Source organism: Arachis stenosperma, chromosome 9 (genome assembly GCF_014773155.1).
Source record: "Arachis stenosperma cultivar V10309 chromosome 9, arast.V10309.gnm1.PFL2, whole genome shotgun sequence".
NCBI lineage: Eukaryota > Viridiplantae > Streptophyta > Magnoliopsida > Fabales > Fabaceae > Arachis > Arachis stenosperma.
In genome coordinates this window covers 60,627,489-60,636,854 of record NC_080385.1, presented here as the reverse complement: position 1 = coordinate 60,636,854, position 9,366 = coordinate 60,627,489, and the positions used below count along the sequence as shown (strand labels likewise).

At 38.9% G+C, this 9,366-nt stretch overlaps 1 non-coding gene across 1 annotated transcript; it reads right to left on the bottom strand.

Annotated features, from left to right (window-relative positions):
• Positions 1 to 8,801: 8,801 nt before the first annotated feature.
• On the bottom strand, positions 8,802 to 8,909 carry LOC130952413 (small nucleolar RNA R71). Its single transcript, XR_009074593.1, has one exon. It is a non-coding gene; the product is annotated as a small nucleolar RNA R71 (small nucleolar RNA).
• Between the last annotated feature and the right edge of the window lie 457 nt (positions 8,910 to 9,366).

The window sequence follows — 9,366 nt, the reverse complement described above, 5'->3', positions numbered from 1 at the left end:
AAGAATTGCTAGGCCAAGGAAAAAGCAACGCGCACCAAGGGAAAGCAAGGGCGTTAAGTTAAATGTTTTAACTGAGCGCCAATGCTTCACAAGGAAATTGGCATCAAGTTTGCTTCACCAAGGCCAAGGGAGCAAAGGCTTGGCGCTAAGTGAACTCTCTTAACTGAGCGCCCAAGGAACCCAAGAAAATCAATAGCGCTCAGTTAAGAGAGTTAACTTTATCGTGGCTTGGCAAGAAAAAAATGCAAGGCGCAATATTTGCTAGTGAAGCCACCAAGTCTCGAACCAAGCACATGAGGAACCAAAGGAAGCGCTACTTTGCATTGCTTCATTAAAGAAATTGGCAAAAGGAGCTAGCCAAGTTTCGAACCCATGATGGCTAGGGAGGAGCGCTATACTTAATTCACAAGGAAATTGGGCAAAATGCATTCACTGGGATTCGAATAAGGGAGCTCCACCAAAAAGAAAGGGATGCTGCGCTCCCTTACTTAACTGAGCGCTACCTTTCATTGTTTCAAAAAGAAATGGCTCCACAAATGCTTCCCTCAAGGCTCGAAGCTGGGGACCTTATTAGCAAGCAAAGGGCGCTGCGCTCTCTTTCTTAACCGAGCGCTATGGAGCTGTGCCAAGGAAGGCTTGGTGCACAACAAAATTGAAGGCCAAAGGCAATGGGTCGCGCTGTGCTCAATTAGTTAATCGAGCACTCTACTGGGAGCAGCACCCATGGTCCAAATTCAATTGAAATTCCATTTAAATTCAATTCTTCACCAAATTGAAACGTCCACTCCAAATTCTGAAAATCCAAAAATAGGAAGTGTATAAATAAGAGTTAATTTAATTTGTATAGGACTTACCTTTTACTTTGACTTTTGAATTTTCTTTCATTTTAGTTTTATTTTGGGAATTGGGAATTGGGATTGAGAGCTGAGTTCTCTTCTTCCTTGTTCTTACTTCTGCATTTCTTACTTTTTGTTGTTGAATTCTGGATTGAGATTGAAGAAATTCTGTTTCAATCTCTTATCTGCAATTCATCTTTGTTTTCTTCTGCATAATTCTAAGGATTGGGAACTGGATTTAGTTTTCTGTCTTCGTTTTCATTTCTTCTGCTACTTTTGCTATCTGTTCTTGGGATTCGAATTGAGATTGAGGAGCTTCATTGATTCTAAGTTTGAGAATCATCTTTTACCTCTCTTCTCAATTGTTCCAAGAATTGAATCTGAGTTGTCATTTACTGTTTTCATCTTTCTTTTCTAGTGCAAATTGTTCTCTATTGGATCAAGGAAGGAATTGAGATCTAGACTTATTTTCTAGTCTCTTTGATCCCCTGAGATCTTCAACTTCATTTTGCAATTAAGCTGAGTTTCATTTCTGTTTTGCTTCTTCAAGCAATTTTACTTTTCTGTTTGAGATCTGCTGCAACTTACTTCATTTGATTTTCTCTGATTGATTGCACTTTGAGTTCTCTTGTTTAATTTTGCATACCAGCTCCCGAAATTCCTTTTACTCTTCCTGCAATTTTACATTTCTTGCACTTTAAGCTTCGGCCATTTATATTTCTTGCAATCTAAGTTTCAGTCAATTACATTACTTGCACTTTAAGCTTCAGCTCTTTAATTCTTCTGCACTTTAATTTACTGTCAATTTCCCCTCTCCTCTTTACTTTCATGAAATTTAGCTCCTATTTATCGCAATTCACTCAAATCATCACTTGTTTGCTTAACTAAATCAACCACTTAACTAAAATTGCTCAATCCTTCAATCCCTGTGGGATCGATGATGCAGGTGGAAACTGTCTCTCAACAAATTTCCTTCGGCAAGTGTATCGAATTTGTCGTCAAGTAATAACTCACAAAAGAGTGAGGTCGAATCCCACAGAGATTAACGGATTAAGCAATCAATGGTTAATTGATTATCCTAGTTAGACGAATCAGATTGGAGTGATGAGCAGCAGGAAATGTAAATTGACAGAAAAGTGAAGAAAGCAATAAAGTGCAGAAAAGTAAAATGGCAAGTAAATGTAAGAACTAAAAATAAAATAAACATTGGGATCAAGAGATATTGCAATCCTCCGGATCAAGTTCATTTTCATCTGTTCCTCAATCAATGCACTCATTGATCTCCTTGGCAATCTTAATTGATCGAATTACAATTCCTTGTAATTCAATCTCTCAAATCTTGATCAATAGCCAATTCCTTGGTCAATTGCTCATGAGAAGAGATGAAGTATGGTCACTGATTATACCAGATGCATTTCCCAAATCAAGTATTGAGAGGATTATAGTCATATATCCATCCAAACCCAATTTGGTCCAACATGAGAAAGCATTTCTAGCATGATCTCTTCATTCCTCTTCCAAGGTTCCAAAGAGATCCAAGTATGAATAGCTTCTTTTCCAAGATAACTACCCAATTGGATGAAGATTGAAAGCTTTCTAGTAAAATCAAGAGAAAAGAAAGAAGAAGAAGAATAAGAACTACAATTGATCCATTAAATCACTATAGAGCTCTCTAACCCAATGAAAAGAGTTCGTTTATCATTGCTCTACCAAAATAGAAAAGAAAAAAAGTGCAGAAAAGTAAAGATGAATATTAAAACTAAAATTGAAACTTCAAAATTCATAAATGAAAAGTACAAACCAGAATTAAACTACTACCAAGAAAAGAAAAGAAAAGAAAAGGAAGAAGAGTGGTTGAGGGGAGGGGTCCTGTTCCGAGGGTTACCTGAAACTGTAGGTCGATCTCAGATGAGATCTTCTGTGTTGGTCGGAGCCGACGTGTCCGGCAGGTGTACGGCGGCCGGAGCTGGTGTGTCCGACTTGTTGGACTTGGTGGTGGTGCTGATCCTTCGTCCCCGGAGGGTGGGGGGTACCTGCAAGGGACTCCGATGCTTAAGTTAGCAAGGGTATTAAGCAGGTATTGAGTAGAATCAGAGTATGAGTTATACCTGGGTGCTCCAGTGTATTTATAATGGTGAGATGTGGCCTCCTGCGGATCATATAAGTTAGTTATCTTATCTTATCTTTATCTTATCTTTAAGTGAGGTCATCTTTAAGGGGACCGCCTTTATCTCTCTGGGCTTGGGCTGCCCTTGGATTTGGGGCGCATTCCTCTATTTGGGCCCTTCGTCTGGGCTTTCCTGTGACTTGGCCGAGCTCTTTGAGGAGAGGTCGGGTTGTCCTGACCTGAAGAGGTCGGTCGCTTTGTCTGTCGAACATCCTGGGTCAGACAGCTCGACCCAGGGTATGAACAGTGCCCCTGCTTGAGCTCGGTCTTTCTGTTGAGGTCGAGTTTTTGACTTCGGTCCTTTCATGATGAAGCCGAACACAAGCATTTTGTCGATTTCTTCTTTTTGTAGAATCTTTTGAATGTAGAACGTTTTCCTCTAAATGCGCGCGTTTTTTTATCAGCGCTTTGCTTTGGGAACGTGGAAGGGTTTAGTACCTTCATTAATTGGTATTAATTGCCCCGTTTTCTCCTGGCTTTTATTTTGAATTTTCTCAATCAAAAACGGTTTCTCTTCTTCGCTCTTCTTCGTAACTTCTCCCTTTACTCTCTCATTTTTCTGTTTCTTTCGTAACTTCTTCCTGCAACGTCTGTTCTGTCATTGTTCTCTGTGGAAGAGGGGTGATTACCAGATTTTCTCCTTTCTACCTTTGCGGTCTTTCGCTTCGAGGTTTTTCTTCTATTTCTCCAGGTTCGATTTTTCTTCCTCTTGTTCCTTTTATATGTCGGTAGAAAGTTTAAATTTTGCTCAGAGAAAGTTGGGATCTTTCTGTTTTTACCATGCCTGATTGTTTGCGTGTTCTGGATTTTCTTCGTTTTTTGGTGTGAGTCTTTTGCTTTTCTTGTTGCTTGAATCTTTTCTTAGGGCTTTTGCATGTTGTCGCCGCTTCTGGTTGCGCCTTTGATAATGATTTTTGCTTGATTCTGAAAAAGTTTGCGTCTTTGATGATTTTGCTTGGTATTTTTGATGTTTGATAATGCTTTTTGCTGATAGACTGTAGAAAGGTGGTGACTTTGTGTTTTTGTTTTTGCTTCCTTTGTTTCCTTTGAGACTTTATTTTCTTTCTGATGAGTGCCGGGGCGTAAGCTGTAGAAATTTCTTGAATCCTTGCTTTGTTATTGCCTCCAAAGGATGCCCCAGGACATTTGGTTTGAGTCTTGGGGTTTTTCCTTTTCGTGGTTTCATCATCTGAGAAGTATTGACCGAGTTGTTTTCTTCCTATCCGAGATGTTTGTCGTAACCCCTATCTTCTTTTCTTACTTGTAGGACTTAGTTGGCCTCATCTCTTCTCGCAATAACATTGTAGAGATGTCTTCCAGAGTTTCTGAGGGGATGTCCGATTGGCTGGACTCCCTTGTTTTGTTGTGTGTTTCCGTTGTGGATGCTGAATTTTGCACAGAGCTAAGGAAGCGTCATAGGATTTGTGGTAACAATGCTCACGAGGGGGATTACGAGCTCGTTGCTCCTGATTCTGATGAGAGGGTTTGCTTTCCGACTTCCATTGAGAGGGAGCGTCCCTTCTTCTATGCCTATGAATACTTTTTCAGCCAGTTGAATGTTACTTTTTCTTTTACTGCTTTTGAAACCGACCTGTTGTGGTCGTGTAACATTGCTCCATCCCAGCTTCACCCAAATTCCTGGGGTTTTATTAAAATTTTCCAACTTCTCTGTCGTGAACTAGATGTAACACCTTTTCAAACTCTTTTTCTTTACTTGTTTGTTTCCGCCAAGCCTGGCGGTTCTTCAAAAAAGAAAGCTTCTTGGGTTTCTTTCCGGTCCGCCCAGGGCCATAAAGTGTTTGCGATGTATGACGAGTCCTTTAAGGACTTCAAGAACTACTTCTTTAAAGTTCGAGCTGTCGAGGGGGCCCGCCCCTTTTTTCTTGATGAAAATGACGAGCCTGCTTTTCCTCTAAAGTGGCAAAAGAATGTAAGAGTGCCACGTTACACATGGGAAATGCTTAGTGAGGTTGAGCAGTCCTTTGTAGTTGTTCTTGAAGATTTGTGGGGGAAGCCTCCTGATGAGCGGATAACTTATACGCTTTTTGGTATTGTTTTTATTATGTTTTTAGTATGTTTTAGTTAGTTTTTAGTATATTTTTATTAGTTTTTAGTTAAAATTCACTTTTCTGGACTTTACTATGAGTTTGTGTGTTTTTCTGTGATTTCAGGTATTTTCTGGCTGAAATTGAAGGACCTGAGCAAAAATCTGATTCAGAGACTGAAAAGGACTGCAGATGCTGTTGGATTCTGACGTCGCTGCACTCGAAGTGGATTTTCTGGGGCTACAAAAGCCCAATTGGCGAGCTCTCAATGGCGTTGGAAAGTAGACATCCTGGGCTTTCCAGCAATGTATAATAGTCCATACTTTTCTCGAGATTTGATGGCCCAAACTGGCGTTCCAAATCAGCTCAAGAATGCCCAGCGTTAAACGCCGGAACTGGCACAAGAATGGGAGTTAAACGCCCAAACTGGCACAAAAGCTGGCATTTAACTCCAAGAAAAGTCTCTACACATGAAAGCTTCAATGCTCAGCCCAAGCACACACCAAGTGGGCCCGGAAGTGGATTTTTATGTCATTTACTCATCTCTATAAACCCTAGGCTACTAGTTCTCTACAAATAGGACCTTTTACTATTGTATTTTAAGTCTTTTGATCATTTTCGATCTTAGAATCATCTTTGGACGTCTAGTTCTTAGATCTTGGGGGCTGGCCTCACGGCCATGCCTAGACCTTGTTCTTATGTTTTTTCAAAGGTGGAGTTTCTATACACCATAGATTAAGGTGTGGAGCTCTGTTGTACCTCGAGTATTAATGCAATTACTATTGTTCTTCTATTCAATTCACCTTGTTCTTATTCCAAGATATTCATTCGCACTCAAGAACTTGATGAATGTGATGATTATGTGACGCTCATCATCATTCTCACTTATGAACGCGTGCCTGACAACCACTCCCGTTCTACAAGCAAACAAGGCTTGAATGTTTATCTCTTGGATTCCTTAATCAGAATCTTCGTGGTATAAGCTAGAATTGATGGCGGTATTCAAGAGAATTCGGAAGGTCTAAACCTTGTCTGTGGTATTCTGAGTAGGATTCAATGATTGAATGACTGTGACGAGTTTCAAACTCCTGAAGGCTGGGCATTAGTGACAGACGCAAAAGAATCAATGGATTCTATTCCAACCTGATTGAGAACCGACAGATGATTAGCCGTGCCGTGACAGGGTGCGTTAAACATTTTCACTGAGAGGACGGGACTGTAGCCACTGACAACGGTGATGCCCAACATACAGCTTGACATGGAAAGGAGTAAGAAGGATTGGATGAAGACAATAGGAAAGCAAAGAGACGGAAGGGACAAAGCATCTTCATACGCTTATCTGAAGCTCTCACCAATGAATTACATAAGTATCTCTATCTTTATTTTATGCTTTATTCATAAATCCTCCATAACCATTTGAATCCGCCTGACTGAGATTTACAAGATGACCATAGCTTGCTTCATACCAACAATCTCCGTGGGATCGACCCTTACTCGCGTAAGGTTTATTACTTGGACGACCCAGTGCACTTGCTGGTTAGTTGTGCGAAGTTGTGAAATTATGTTTAGACCATGGTATTGAGCACCAAGTTTTTGGAACCATTACCGGGGACTATTTGAGTTGTGAAAAGTAGAGATCACAATTTCGTGCACCAAGTTTTTGGCGCCGTTGCCAGGGATTGTTGAGTTTGGACAACTGACGGTTCATCTTGTTGCTTAGATTAGGCATTTTTCTTCAGAGTTCTTAAGAATGAATTCTAGTGTTTGAAGATGATGTTCTTACCATCACCAAAGCTGATTGATTCTCATCAATTTAGCTCTTGAATGCAATGTCCTGCTGAAGCTTGGCTAGCCATGTCTAATTTTTTTAGACTGAAGCTTTAGACTAACATTGCATGATTCTTGGAATTCTCATTAAGAATTTTGATATCTTTATTTTCTTTTCCACTTAATTTTCAAAAAATCCAAAAAAATTACAAAATCATAAAAACCAAAAATATTGTATGTTTCCTGTTGAGTATAGTGTCTCATGTTAAGTTTGGTGTCAATTGCATGTTTCTGTTCTTCTTGCATTCATTCATGTGTCTTAAGTGATCTTCAAGATGTTCTTGATGATTTCCTTGCTCTGATCTTTAAATTCTCTTGTCTTGAGTATTTTTGTTGTTTGTCATATGCATTCTCATTTTGTTAGTGTCAGTAGTATACAAACTGCTATGTTTGGTGTCTTGCATGCATTGTTATTTGATTTTAGTTGCATTTTGATTATTCCTCATTATTAAAAATCCAAAAAATTTTTAATTTGTGTCTTTTCAAGTCAATAATACAGAGAATTGAAGATTCAGAACATTCAACAGAGGAATTACACAGAAAAAGCTGGGCGTTCAAAACGCCTAGTGAAGAAGGGCAAACTGGTGTTTAAACGCTAGCCAGGGTGCCTGACTGGGCGTTTAACCCCAAAAGGGTAGTGTTTTGGGCGTTAAACGCCAGAATGTGCACCATTCTGAGCGTTTAACGCCAGGATGGGACAAGAGGGAAGATTCTGTTTTCAATTCAAATTTTTTCAAGTTTTCAAAATTTTTCAAAATCAAATCTTTTTCAAATCAAATCTTTTCAATCAAATCTTTTTCAAAATCAATTTCTTTCCATTTTCAAAAATACTTGCTATCAATTAATGATTTGATTCAACATTTCAAGTATGTTGCCTTTTCTGTTGAGAAAGGTTTAATATTTGAATCATATCTTTTCTTGTTAGCCAAGTTATTAATTTTTAAAATCAAATCTTTTTAAATTATTTTTCAAATCATATCTTTTCAATCACATTTTTTTAAAATCATAACTTTTCAATCATATCTTTTTAATCACATCTTTTTCAAAATAGTTTTCAATCATATCTTTTTGATTTCTAATTTCAAAATCTTTTTCAAAAATCACTTGATTTCTTTTCCACTCTTGGTTTTCGAAAATCAATTAGTGTTTTTCAAAATGTTTTTAAAATCTTTTACTTAATTTTCGAAAATTTCTTTCCCTCTTCTCACATCCTTCTATTTATGGACTAACACTATTCCTCAATGAACAATTCGAACTCCATCTCTTTTGATAAGTTCGAATTCTTCTACCTCTCCTTCTATTTTTCTTTTCCTCTGACACCTCATGGAATCTCTATACTGTGAAATAGAGGATTCCATATTTTCTTGTTTTCTTCTCTTTCATATGAGCAGGAGCAAAGACAATAGCATTCTTGTTGAGGCTGACCCTGAACCTGAAAGGACCTTGAAGTGAAAGCTAAGAGAAGCTAAGGCACAACTTTCTGTAAAAGACCTAACAGAAATCTTCAAAGAAGAAGAACCCATGGCAGCCAAAAACAACAACAATGCCAACAATACAAGGAAGGTGCTGGGTGACTTTACTACACCTACTCCCGACTTCTATGGGAGAATCATCTCTATCCCTGCCATTGGAGCAAACAACTTTGAGCTTAAGCCTCAATTAGTTTCTGTAATGCAACAGAATTACAAGTTCCATAGACTTCCATTGGATGATCCTCATCAGTTTTTAGCTGAATTCTTGCAAATCTGTGACACTGTCAAGACTAATGGGGTTGACCCTGAGGTCTACAGACTTATGCTATTCCCTTTTGCTGTAAGAGACAGAGCTAGGATATGGTTGGACTCACAACCTAAAGAAAGCCTGAACTCTTGGGAAAAGCTAGTCAATGCCTTCTTGGCAAAGTTCTTTCCACCTCAAAAATTGAGTAAGCTTAGAGTGGAAGTCCAAACCTTCAGACAGAAGGAAGGTGAATCCCTCTATGAAGCTTGGGAAAGATACAAACAATTGATCAAGAAGTGTCCTTCTGACATGCTTTCTGAATGGAGCATCATAGGTATCTTCTATGATGGTCTGTCTGAACTATCCAAGATGTCGTTGGATAGCTCTACTGGAGGATCTCTTCATTTGAAGAAGACGCCTACAGAAGCTCAAGAACTCATTGAAATGGTTGCAAATAACTAATTCATGTACACTTCTGGAAGGAATCCTGTGAACAATGGGACGAATCAGAAGTAAGGAGTTCTTGAGATTGATACTCTGAATGCCATATTGGCTCAGAACAAAATATTGACTCAGCAAGTCAATATGATCTCTCAAAGTCTGTCTGGAATGCAAGATGCACCAGGTAGTACTAAGGATGCTTCATCTGAAGAAGAAGCTTATGATCCTGAGAACCCTTCAAAGGAAGAGGTGAATTACATGGGAGAACCCTATGGAAACACGTATAATTCTTCATGGAGAAATCATCCAAATTTCTCATGGAAGGATCAAC